General features: G+C 40.1%; 1 pseudogene across 1 annotated transcript in view; it reads left to right on the forward strand.

The window, feature by feature from the left end:
* Positions 1-2,318, forward strand: part of LOC306644868 (oxysterol-binding protein-related protein 9-like) — a 63,997-nt pseudogene extending 61,679 nt beyond the window's left edge. The window contains exon 3 of the transcript in view: positions 1,211-2,318. The product of the transcript in view is annotated as an oxysterol-binding protein-related protein 9-like (transcript). The remainder of the gene's footprint in view (positions 1-1,210) is intronic.
* Positions 2,319-12,174: the final 9,856 nt, after the last annotated feature.

Genomic DNA, 12,174 nt, shown 5'->3' on the forward strand with positions numbered 1-12,174 from the left:
AGTCCCTTCCTCTCTGATAAAGATGCAGCTGTGCCCTCTGACGAGAAGTACTGCCTGGCACCTTCCCTGGGGCAGATGCCCAGCTTGATGGCCCATTTGTGACAAAGGGAAATACAGCTGCGGCTTGTCTTGGAATGCTCATGCCAGTGGGGTGAGTGCTGGCTTCTTTATGAAAGATTTCTAATTGCAAACAGTGCCAGCTGCATAGTTTCTGAGGCCCAGTGAAAATGAAAATGTAAGACTCCTTGTTTAAAACCAGGAAAAAAATTTCGCTGAAGGAACTAAAATATAAATCTTTTCCCTTTCTTTTTTTTTTCTTTTTTTTTTTTTTTTGGAAAAATTACTTTATGAAGCCTTAAGAAGCAGTGAGTGTAATTCAACTGTAATCCAGGTTTGATACAATTTAATAATAGTTCATTTCCAAAATAAAAGTTATCATAGGTGAAACCATGAAATTTCCTAACACTTGATTTTAATACATTGCACTAATTTTCTAAAACAACTCTGAGGAACCAATATTTACAATAGATGGAATAAAAAAACCTACCATCAGGTATATGTTTATGTGTATATATTTGTATATATAGAACCCAAGAGATTATATGAACCAGGAAGGGAGTAAGTAAGTTTGCATGTCATGTCTTAACAGCAGAACAAGAGTGTAGAGTGTGAAACTTTTCAAAGCATGGGGTCTGGAAAAGAAGCAGACATCTTGTTTTAAAACCTAACATTTTCTCAGGACTGAAGTCAAAATCTTAACTGCCATAGAGAAAGGGAAGCTTTTCCAGCTTTAATTGTTCATCTGCATCAGAAAGTCCGGTATCCCTGAGATGGGAACCACTGCAATAAGGAGGGAGTGATAGGTTATCCCAAAGGAAGATTGTTGCTTAATTAGGACAACTTGCCCTGGTCATTGGGTGTAAACTTTTGGGTTCCCCAACCTAATGCTTCACAGCACCAAGACGTTTCAATAATGGTTCATCATAAACCCAGCATTCTCCATCTTCATGGAATAACTTTGTCTCCCACTGAATTTCCTTCTCTTTCCTTTCTCGGGCTTCTGCTCTTTGTCTTTCTTCAAGTCTGTGCTTTGCTTCAGTTGCTGCATCAATGTCTCTGATTTTTAAATTGAAAGTGACATCTTTCCAAAGGCAGCGGGACTCATACTCATTTTGATCTTCCAACTTCCTCACTTTCTTCTTGATTATAGGCAACTTTTTGGTATCTACAAAGTGGCTCATCCCCAAAGCTCTTAATAGATTCTTCTGGATCTGCCTCAGTCTTGACACACAGCAGTTCGGGAAATAGCCTAAAGCGCCCAGACACCACAGCATCACTGAATTCTTCCATGTCCAACGGGACAGTGATGCTGACTTTTTTGATTCACATGATGACAGAGATGATGATGGGGAGGCAGGGTCAGTGGAGGAGCACAAGAGTGTTATCATGCACCTCTTGTCACAGATTAGGCTTGGGATGGATCTTACTAAGGTAGTTCTTCCAACATTTATTCTTGAAAGAAGATCTCTTTAAGAAATGTATGCAGACTTTTTTCACATCTGGACCTGTTTGTGAGCATTAGTGACCAGAAAGATCCCAGGGATCCAATGGTTCAGGTTGTGATAACGGTACCTCTCGGCATTTCATGCAGGAAGGAAAGGATCAGTTGCCCAAAAGCCATACAACCCCATTTTGGGTGAGATCTTTCATTGTCACTGGACATTACCAAATGACACTGAAGAGAACACAGAGCTAGTTTCAGAAGGACCAGTTCCCTGCATTTCCAAAAACAGTGTAACATTCGTGGCTGAGTAGGTTTCCCATCATCCACCCATTTCAACATTTTATGCTGAATGTTTTAACAAGAAAATCCAATTCAATGCTCATATCTGGACTAAATCAAAATTCCTTGGGATGTCAATTGGGGTGCACAACATAGGGCAAGGCTATGTTTTGTGTCTAGACTATGATGAGTATTACATTCTCACATTCCCTAATGGTTATGGAAGGTCTATCCTCACAGTGCCCTGGGTGGAACTAGGAGGATAATGCAGTATTAATTGCTCCCAAACGGGTTATAGTGCAAATATTGTCTTCCACACTAAACCTTTCTATGGAGGCAAGAAACACAGAATCACTGCTGAGATTTTTTGCTCAGAATGGTAAGAAGTCTTTTTGCTTGATTGAAGGAGAATGGAATGGTGTAATGTATGCAAAATATGCAACGGGAAAATACGGTCTTTGCAGATACCAAGAAGTTGCCTATAATCTTTTCTCTTTCTTCCATAGTCTTTCTCTCAACTTGTCATGCACTTTGAAATTTGTTGTTTAATGTCACTTTAAAGAAAAATTAAAAATTTAAACTACAAGCATATTTTTTACTATTCATATTATACAAGGGTAGTTTTAAGTGTAAATTTGATAAGATTTAACTCATACTTGGAGTCTTTGAAATCATGATTTCAGAGCACATGTATACCTATGCATTTTGCTCCTAACAGAACTGTGGAATTGCTGCACAAAAATAACTCAAATGTTTTTATTTCACTTTTTGATCCACCCACATTGTACCAAGTCTCCCCAATTTGGCTTACTGAGGGATAAAAAAGAACCGAAAAGAAAAGAAATGACTGGTTTTCCTATTTTACTTTCTTTTCCAGCATATGAGGTTGGTAAATACAGGAAAATAACATGAGAAGGAAAAAATGCAATGGGGTTCCTTAGTAGTTCTTTTTTCTTAGAACATCCTTGCATTCCTTCTGTGTTCGAAGCAATTTTGGGCTAGAATGGAGAGCTGTCAGTGCCCTGCTCTGCCATAAATGTAGCACTTAATAATTTCATGTTGAGTCTTCCTGAGTGTCCATGCTTTGCAGATCCTCTGGACTTTTGTGCTTTCTCATGGACTGCAAATGCTATAAGTGACTGGGAAGGCACACATACTGCCCATATCTTGCTCTTCTCTAGTACATGCTCCATGCTTTTTGGACTGCATTTATAAAATACAAGTTCAAAGATAAAATTACTGAGAATTTCAAGGTGGCAAAAGCAAAGCAATAAGGCAAATGTGAGCTGCAGCTGAGCACAGGGACTTGTGTGACTGTGCAAGTCACACACCTATAAAGCCGGCCTCAATGGGAAAGTATAATCAGAGAGTGTGTGGCAAGCATGAAGTAAAGAAAGAACAAAGACTTTAGGAAAGCTTAAGTGACACTGATAGAGAATTCAGACTAGGTCAGACTAGGACATATCCCAGATCAAGTGACATTCAGCACTCAGCTCAAATGTCATCTCTCTACAAGAATGGAAGTTATTCCTAACCATCATTCTAAAGTAATTCTCCCCTCATTATTTAATGCAGCATGGTTCTTAAACTTCAGCCTGCATCAGACTGCTGGGTCCCACCCCTGAGTGTGTGATTCAAAAAAGTTTGAGTGAGGCCTGGGAATTTGCTTTCCTACATGTTCCCACATGATGCTGGTCCTGCCGATTCAGGGTCCACTGCTGTATTTCTTCAACCTGCTTTATTTTTCTTATAGCATTTATCTAAAATTATTCTCATATTTATGTATCTGAATATTGTCTTTTCACCACAAGAAATTAAGTTCAATGAGACCAAGAATTTAGTCAGCTGTGCTCACTATTGTGTGTCTAGGATGTGAAATGTGCCTAACTTATAATAGGTATTCAATAAATATTTATTGAACTAACAAATAAATACGTGACTTGGAAATTCAGTGGTAAGTGGTAACTAGATGGTGGTGATTGGGGTGGGGTTGGGTCACAGAAACTCTTGTATCTATGCCCAGATAGGAGGTATTGCTGGTCAAATTTGCTTCTAGACAAATGAAATGCAAAGTTGCAAATCTTATGGGCAGGGAAGAGTAATCATGAAATATGATGTTAGGGAACCAAGTGGATAATTCAAATGATGGGGATTGGAGGGGGTTCATAATTTCTTTTCAGGCTTAGGCACTCAACCATTGCTAAAATCGAATGGCAAGCAGCCTTCCTTGTGCATGTTTGGATTCTGGAGATTCAGAACCTATTCACATGGGACATCTCTGCATGACCTAGTTAACCAAAAGCAAATGTTCAACTGGACCATGCCTAGCAAACTCCTGAGCAGTATTGCCTTTGTGTTCTTGGGTTGAGCTGGGCATGGTAATCCTCCATAATCATACCTTGGGAAATGGCCTTGGATTTCCAGTCCCTAGACATGCTGGAAACCTTCAAGGCTAAAAACTTGTCTACTACAGTTTGGATGAGGTATTAGTTTAGATAAAGTTTAATATTCTAGAAGCTGGGTTCTCAGTGTGGCAGTGTTTTGGTGATGGAACTTTTAATAGGTGGGGCTTAATGGAAAGTAATAAGGTCCTGAATGCTTCATCAAAAGAGATTAATGTTGCTTTCTTGGGACCCCAGTTGGTTCCTGTGAGAGTGGGTTGTTATCAGAGCTGAGCCTAGTCACTGAATCCTTCTTGCCTCCTGTATTGCCATGTGATCCCTGGCCCTTCTATCTGTGGCTGGTTCCTGTCTGTTTTTCTTTGATGTGACATTGCCAGAGGGGTCCTCGCCAGGATGTTGGTGCCATGCTCTTAGACCTCCCAAAATATAAACTAATAAACCTCTTTCCTTTAGAAATTATGCATATCCTGGTATATTCTTATTGTAACACAAAACAGACTAATAAATCATGGCATACCATCAACGGCCCTTTGGTTTAAACTTATAATCTATGAGTCACTGAGTTCCTTCAGCCTCCAGCTCTAAGCCACTGTCTGACCTTTTGGTCATCTTGACCTAATTCTCTTCTTTCCCTACATTTTCTTTGAGAGATAGATTTTCATGCTATCTCAAAATGTCCCTTTGAGTTATCTTTTGAATGACTTTGGCAGAAGCAGTTCTGAGGGGAGAAGTTCCTTTGAAACTCTTAGAACCAAAGCGTGGTAATGATTGTTTAAGAAGTCAGGTTAAAAGGGAGGAGGAAGAACCATGACTCCACCATGGAGTCTAAAAGTCTTTCTGTGGCATCAAACATTGGTTTCAATCACAGTTGTCCCAAGCAATGCAGTTTGAAGAAGCTGGTCAGCTTCTTGGGAAGAAATCCTCATTGTTGGTTCTCAACCTCTGGTATGTTAGAGTCAATCCTGCTCCAATCCACTAGAGAATCTGACCCATTGTATCTAGGGGTAAATTAGCCAGCCCCGGCTGCATAACAAAGTACCATAGATGGAGTGGCTTAAACAGTAGACATTTATGGGAATGGGAGGGGAAACCGGAAGTCTGAGCCCAAGGTATTGTCAAGGCTGGTTTATTCTGAGGTCTCTTTCCTTGGCTTGCAGAAAACCACCTTCTCCTATTCTTCTTCAGATGGGCTTTCCTCTGGGTTGATCTGTGTCCCAATCTATTCTTGGTAGGACATTGGTCATATTTAGGGTCCACCCCAATCACCTCATTTAGCCCTAAGCTCCTCTTTAAAGATCCTATCTCCACATACAGTCACATTCTGAGGTACTTGGTGTCTGGAATACAAATGTATAAATGAGAGGTGGGGGGGCACAATTCAGTCCAAAACAGGTAGAACCCAGGAAAGCTGTATTTCCAACGTAGTTTCCAGGTGATGTTGGTGCAGCCAGGTTTAGTCAGTATTCAGTAATTGCTGAAAACACCTGCTGGCTCTGCAGCCTTGTCCACTGGCACAACCCTCAATTTTCTACTTTGCAAATGAGAGCTTCTCTGCCAGCCCAGCTGACTTTCAACAGGATTGTAACAAATATGCTCCGGAAGGAATTGGTAACCCAATACCTTGCTGCCTGCAAATATAATCTGGGTTTGTTTATGGCTGGACTTCTGGGTATCAACCCAGAGACATTTCTTTTCAGTGAACTATGTTCTCAGAAGCAGAGTAGGTTTACTTTTTTCAGAAAAACGTGAATCTGAAGACAGGTTGTGAGTGAGGCTTAGCATGCTGGAAAATGGATCAGATGTAGACCTAATTGCCTGTAATTTATCTTCTGTGGCCACAATTTGGACTGTTCTCCAAGAATCCTCATTAAATCTAAAACCTCAGGATATACCTCCTTGTCCCCCAAGGAGCAGCGCAACACTAACAAGCATTTGCCTGAAAAGCCAGTCTTCAGTATACATTCCCCTCAAATAAACCCTTCTTTTCTGCCACTGTCAAAATTGTCCACATGAATGGGAACTCATCTATAGTGGGAACCATTCCCTCTGCTTGTGAGTTTTTTGGGGTGGGGAGTATGAGGGTAAGGTGCAGGATTAGCCTTCCCCTCATTTGTCTGAAAGAGTCTGAGAGCACACTCCACTTGCCATTTCTTGAGTTTACAAAGCAGTAAATCTCCTAAGTGGAGATGATATTTTCCTTTGAATTTTTTTTTTTTTTTTTGGTGGAGCAGGAGGGGTTTGTGAATTGTGCCTTCTATGTCCCAGAGTAGTAAAAATGATGTCTTTTCTTAACCAGTTCTGCTATATTGACAGCAGCAGTACCAATACCACAATTTAAATATATAATTTACTCTTCGTGTGGGATGTTAAGAGTCAACTGTCCTTAGTTTTAATTTTGGACCAAAAGGAGGCCTAGACACAGGCGTATCATTATAGAGGGTCGGGGAATGTGTGGAAGGGTCCGTTAGTGGTCACAGTGTCTGGGAGCATTCCTTGAATGTAATGAGAGGAGGCAGAGAAGTGAGACATTCTATTATGTTCAGAACAGTTTCACACAATGAAGACTGATGCTCCAAAGATGCTTTTAACAGGCCTGTTGTGAGGCACTGATGGACACCAATGAGCTTTCGTAACAGCAAAGATGAAATGGAAATTGATGTGGTGTCTCCCTCCAACCCCTCAAGCTCTGCAGACGGGCTGACTAGAAAGGCTGGCCTGCTGGTCCCACTTGACTTGCTTAGGAGGAGAGTGGGAGAAAGAGCAGCTAGCAGATCCTGGCTGCACCTCCCGAAGCAGACCCTCCTGGGTCTGCATTTTGTACAGAACCAGTAAGCACAAAGCAGAGCCTAGAGCTTTAATCCTGGAGAAAGGTGGAGTATTATCACCATCCAAGGAGGGATGTAACACCATGAAAGCAAGTCAGGGGGCAGGCAGCTGAGTATGGGATAGAGTGAGGGACAGAAGTTTCAGAACTTCTCTGATAGAGATTTTATGTTGACTAAGATATATAGATAGAATAGAGAAATATTCTTCCTTATTTTTTGAACTTTATCTTACATAAATTAGTTAAGTACTTTCTTCAATTCCTCATCCTCATCCTCATTTTCAAAGGATAGGTCTCCTCTTTCATTCCTTTTTTTTTCTTTTTTCTTTTTTAGGTACAGGGGATTGAATCCAGGAAAACTTTTTCATTGAGTGACATCCCCAGCCCTTTTTTACTGTTTATTTTGAGACATGTTCTCACTAAACTGCTGAGGCTGGCTTCAGTCTTGCCATCCTTCTGCCTCCACCTATTGAGTTCCTAGGGTTATAAACATGCGCCACCATGCTGATGTCTGATTCTATTCTTAAAAAACTTGATTTTTCCTGCAGTGAATACATGTCTACCTTTAAAAAAGATCCTAAATGTATAGTTTAATTCCACACGATATTACAATTGGCCAAATTGTAACTAAGTAAAGGGTTTTTTAAAAAAAACATTTGTTGTTAAAATCATCAAAAGGGAATACTGAAAGCAACAATTGTTTTTATCTTCTGTTCATCAATCATATAAGATACTCCAAATTAATTTTGAGTTCATTTTTGAAAAGAATCCTTCCCAAAGATGACTTAAAGTTGAAAATAAGATCATTTCTCATGGAATAAAGTATGTGTATTATTTCTAAAATTTGACATTATGAATATCCTGTTTTTGTAGTAAAGGCAGGCAGTCTGAGAAAAATATGCATCACTAACCATAGAAATAGTTATCATAGATTAAAATTTTGTACTCGAGGAGTGTAAACAATCCAAATTTGATTGAATTTGACTTTCAGGGACTTCGGGTTTATATATATAGCACAGACTCCCCAAATATTAATTTTTCTTTAGGAAGAAAAAAAGAGTATCCTACCAAAACTTTCTCTTGACCATCAAAGAAGTAGCTACATTGTTCAGTTTCACAGATATTTATAATGAACTGATGTATTTCAGGTAATCTTTTAGATACATGGGAAATGCCAAGATTAATAGGATATGTTCTTATTCACTACCTGTTAGGGGATAGCAACATGAACTGACATGCTGGAATTGAAGGCAGGCTGTGACCAAGACTACAGTAAACACATGATTTACCAAATTTCTAGACTTTCTTCAATCCAGTCAGGTTGACAGCCAAAATTAATCATCATACTTACCATATCATGAGTCACAAGGCAACAAATATTTCTCTTAATGGTGGAAATATAGATTAAAAATTAATATTAAACTTTAAAAATGTTATAAGGCAGGCTCTTTTTCCCCTTCTGTTATGACTAGTTATCAAAGCCTTAGAGAGTTTTGATCAGGACTATGATCATGTGGCCACAGCTGTCGCAGGAGGATTGTTTCAGAGATCTTAGTGATGGCTTACCTTCTCCTGCCCCTCAGTGGATGGGCCATGGAAGACATGTCACAGATGGGAGTTAAGCTGTAGGTTGGAGTGTGGCAAGAAAATATGAATGGGGCCAACAAAATCTTTCTTTTATACACTTGGTCTATAAGCAATTTACTAGTTAACTGTGTGTAACTGCAGGTGAAAAGAGGTCAAGAAGTTGCGTCCCAGTCACTATAGTTCAAAATCTCATGTAACAACAACAACAACAAAAAAGTAGCTAGCGATGAAGAAACTAGAAAGATGAGAACAGGGAAGGACGGAGAATTTTGTAAGAAGAAGATACAGTGATATCAAGGGTGATTTCAATTCATGGCCACAAGTGGAAGGGGATATCTTGGGAATCCATAGAGGCAGAGCATGTGTTATGGTAAGTAGATGGATGTGGGAAGAGTTTAGGAGGGCTAGAGATTTCAACACTGAAAGAATCAAACAAAAGTGATTCTATTACCTGTGTTGGAATTGTGTAGAGGAATTGTATTGAGTTCTGCCTTGGACAGAGTGGTGGGTACTTGTGTAGCATCTATCTGGAGAGATAGAGAGAGGAATGTTGTCAATCTATGAAAGAAAAGAAGCCAGTGAGGGGGGAGGAGCCAGCATGTACAGAAAGTCGTTATGTGACAGTCACTTTGCTCAATTCTTTACATGTGAGTCTTCATTCCCCTCACAGTCTCCACGCAGGCCCATGCCATTTGCCTGTGTGTACCCAAATCTGTCATCTGGCCCAGATTGGCTTTGTTCTGCATTCAAGAGGGCTGTCCCCTGCCAGGAATTTCTTAGTCTCCCTTGAAGATGTCCTCTATCTACGTTCCACCACTGGGAGGTATGGGAAATTGGAGTCCTAGAGAGGGATATTTCTCTCCTCTCTGCTTACAATTGCTTTTCCAGTAACAGTGGCTATTTTATCTCTTCTGTAGAATCCTCTTCAACAAGACTGAAGAGGGGGAATAATCACAGTATGTATGCTAGATTTAGCTACATCTGTATATGAAAGAAAAAACAAATAGTGTTCTAAGCTAGATATGTAATTTTTTCTCTGTTATATAATATGTAAGCTTACACTTTATATAACAGAGCAGTTATAGTAGCTTTGCAGTCTCTTTAACAACAATCCAGTTTTGTATCTTGCTGCTCAGCCATCTCTGGCACATGGCTTCTACTCTCAAGCTTTCCCCATGACCCAAGCAGCTGATAAAGCTAAGCCATCATATCTGTATTCTAGGCATTAGGAAAGAGGAAAGTGGAATGAAGGATGATCCTGCTGACACCTCAGCTTCTGTCTCATTGGCTGGAACATAATTGCATCGTCATGTGAAGCTGAAACAGAGGTTTATAATGGTATTTTAGCCTGATGATACTTTACTTAGCTATAAATTAGGGCTCTGGCACTAAGAAAGAGTAGAATACACATTTTATCACATATAACATCTCTGCCTCAGCTATATGGAAAGTATTATCCTCATGTTAAAGATGAAAAATAGTTTTGGAGAGCTAAACAAGGCCTCACACATGGTATGTAGCAGTGCTGATATTTCATCCCATGTTTATCTGACTCAGGGTTCATAGATTTTCTCTCTCCTAAGTGGAGAGATGATGGAGTCTACCATATAGGGCTGATGGCTGAGAAGTGAGAGAAAATGACTGGAGAACATAGAAATAAAAAACAGAGAGGCTCTGAAGAGAAATAAAGATCCAAAGGGGTGAGGGGAAGCCTCAAGTTAAGGCAAAAGATGAATAGCCATTTGGGGAAATTAAGAGGAAAGAGTTGATGAGAAAGGAAGAAACTCGAGGAACCAAGACCCAGAGCAACCAAGAAAGGGGTAGACTTGGAAATTCCACCAAGGGGAACAGTGAACCTGAGGGAGGGAATGGAGACCTCAACTCTTGTCATTTTCTGGTCTTGTGACCTTGGATAGTTTTTCCATGGCCTGGACTTTCTTGCACTCCTTTCCAGGTAGACAGAAAGCATGCTCAGGTCATTGCTGGAGAATGGCATAATGGCAGTTTATTTTCAAATATGATACAGGAAGTGTTGGTGGGACTTTTCCACAGTTTATGTACCCCAGGTTGGGAACATTGTTTGATAAAGTCTTGTTCTCTGAATAGCTTCCACTACCTCCAGTGTGGCTTAGGAATATGAGTTGTACTTTATGGTGCATGTCTTAATTCCGGACCAATATTTCTACCTCTATTTACAAAACAAGTGTGGAATAGCCAAAGGCATGGAGAGGTCAAGTCACTTCCTTCTTTAATACTCAGCAGGGTAGAGGAGCTCTGATCCAGCAGAACATATTATACTCCATCCTACAATGGGTCCCTGACACTGGATAACTTTGGCCCTCCTCTGTTTCCCCTCTTTCCACTCTCTTTGGAAGCCTCTGCCTGTGAACTTGACTTGTGGATCCCTTTCTATTCCTTAGGAGAAGGTGTCGTTATTGCATTGGCCTTCTCTGTGATATTGTGCAGTGCTCTGCACATTTATAGCTTGCATAAATATTGAACAATAATAAATAACTACAAGGGAGGAAGAATATTATAGGCTGGGGAGAGTGAAAGATGCTGAACTCATCACACGAGGGCCAATCTCAGGCCTCTTGGCTATCTCCTTCAAAGAGATTTGTTTGCCAGCTGTGTTGAGAAATATACTTTCCATATGATGAGCCCAGAGAAACAGCCAGTTTCCCTATAGAATGCTTTTGGAGCATCCCCAGGAGGACCCGCTGAATGGTTAATGGTGTTTCAGAGAGGATAACCCTGCACGCCTCCTTGGCAACTGGGTTAGAGGAAAGCCCTGGGGATGATGGTTGTAGCAAGACGATGAAATTAGAGGAATGGGATGGATTCTTTTTATTTCACTTTATTTTCTGATTCCATGTGCAAACAGGGCAGCTTTCCAAACATTTTATGGATGCATCATCGACTGAGAAGGTCACTTGTTTTTCACTTCACAATGATTTTGGCTCAAGAAGGGCATTTCTTTTTTAATACGTAATCCAGGTTCAGTGTGTCAATCAGATGCTATCTCTTCCATCTTAAGAACTGGTTTTTCTGTTTGGTTTACAAATTAGTTAGGAGACAACTGAATTCTTAAATTTGAAGTATAATAAAATATTGAGTAAATGTTTACAGACCTGGGAGACTAGAGAGACAATAATCAAAAAAGGCAATATGCAAACCAGTTGGGCTCACATCTTTTGAAGTTCTGCTTGGCTGCCACCCAACCCAGAAACAGGTATTTAGTAAATAGAACTAATGCCTCCTTTATAGCATGATCAATATCTTCATGTTGTACTAAAAATGTTTCCATCATTTTGAATAAATTGGTTTTGTTTACACAGAATGTCACATATTGTCCATCTTGGAATGGGAATGAGGTCCTACCCCAAATGTCAAATAAACAAGAATTAGTACTTGTCTTTCTCATGTGTCCCTTACTTCTCAGCAGACCCTTGTGATCACCTGGGTGAAACACAGTGGGAATGAAGAGAGGGTGGAAGGTGAACTGGACAGAGGTCAAGAGCAGAAGATAGGTGGGTAGAAATGATGGTTTTGAGAGCAGCAGCTCAATGATGGTCTTT

Source organism: Sciurus vulgaris, assembly GCF_902686455.1.
Source record: "Sciurus vulgaris genome assembly, chromosome: 15".
Classification (NCBI taxonomy): Eukaryota; Metazoa; Chordata; class Mammalia; order Rodentia; family Sciuridae; genus Sciurus; species Sciurus vulgaris.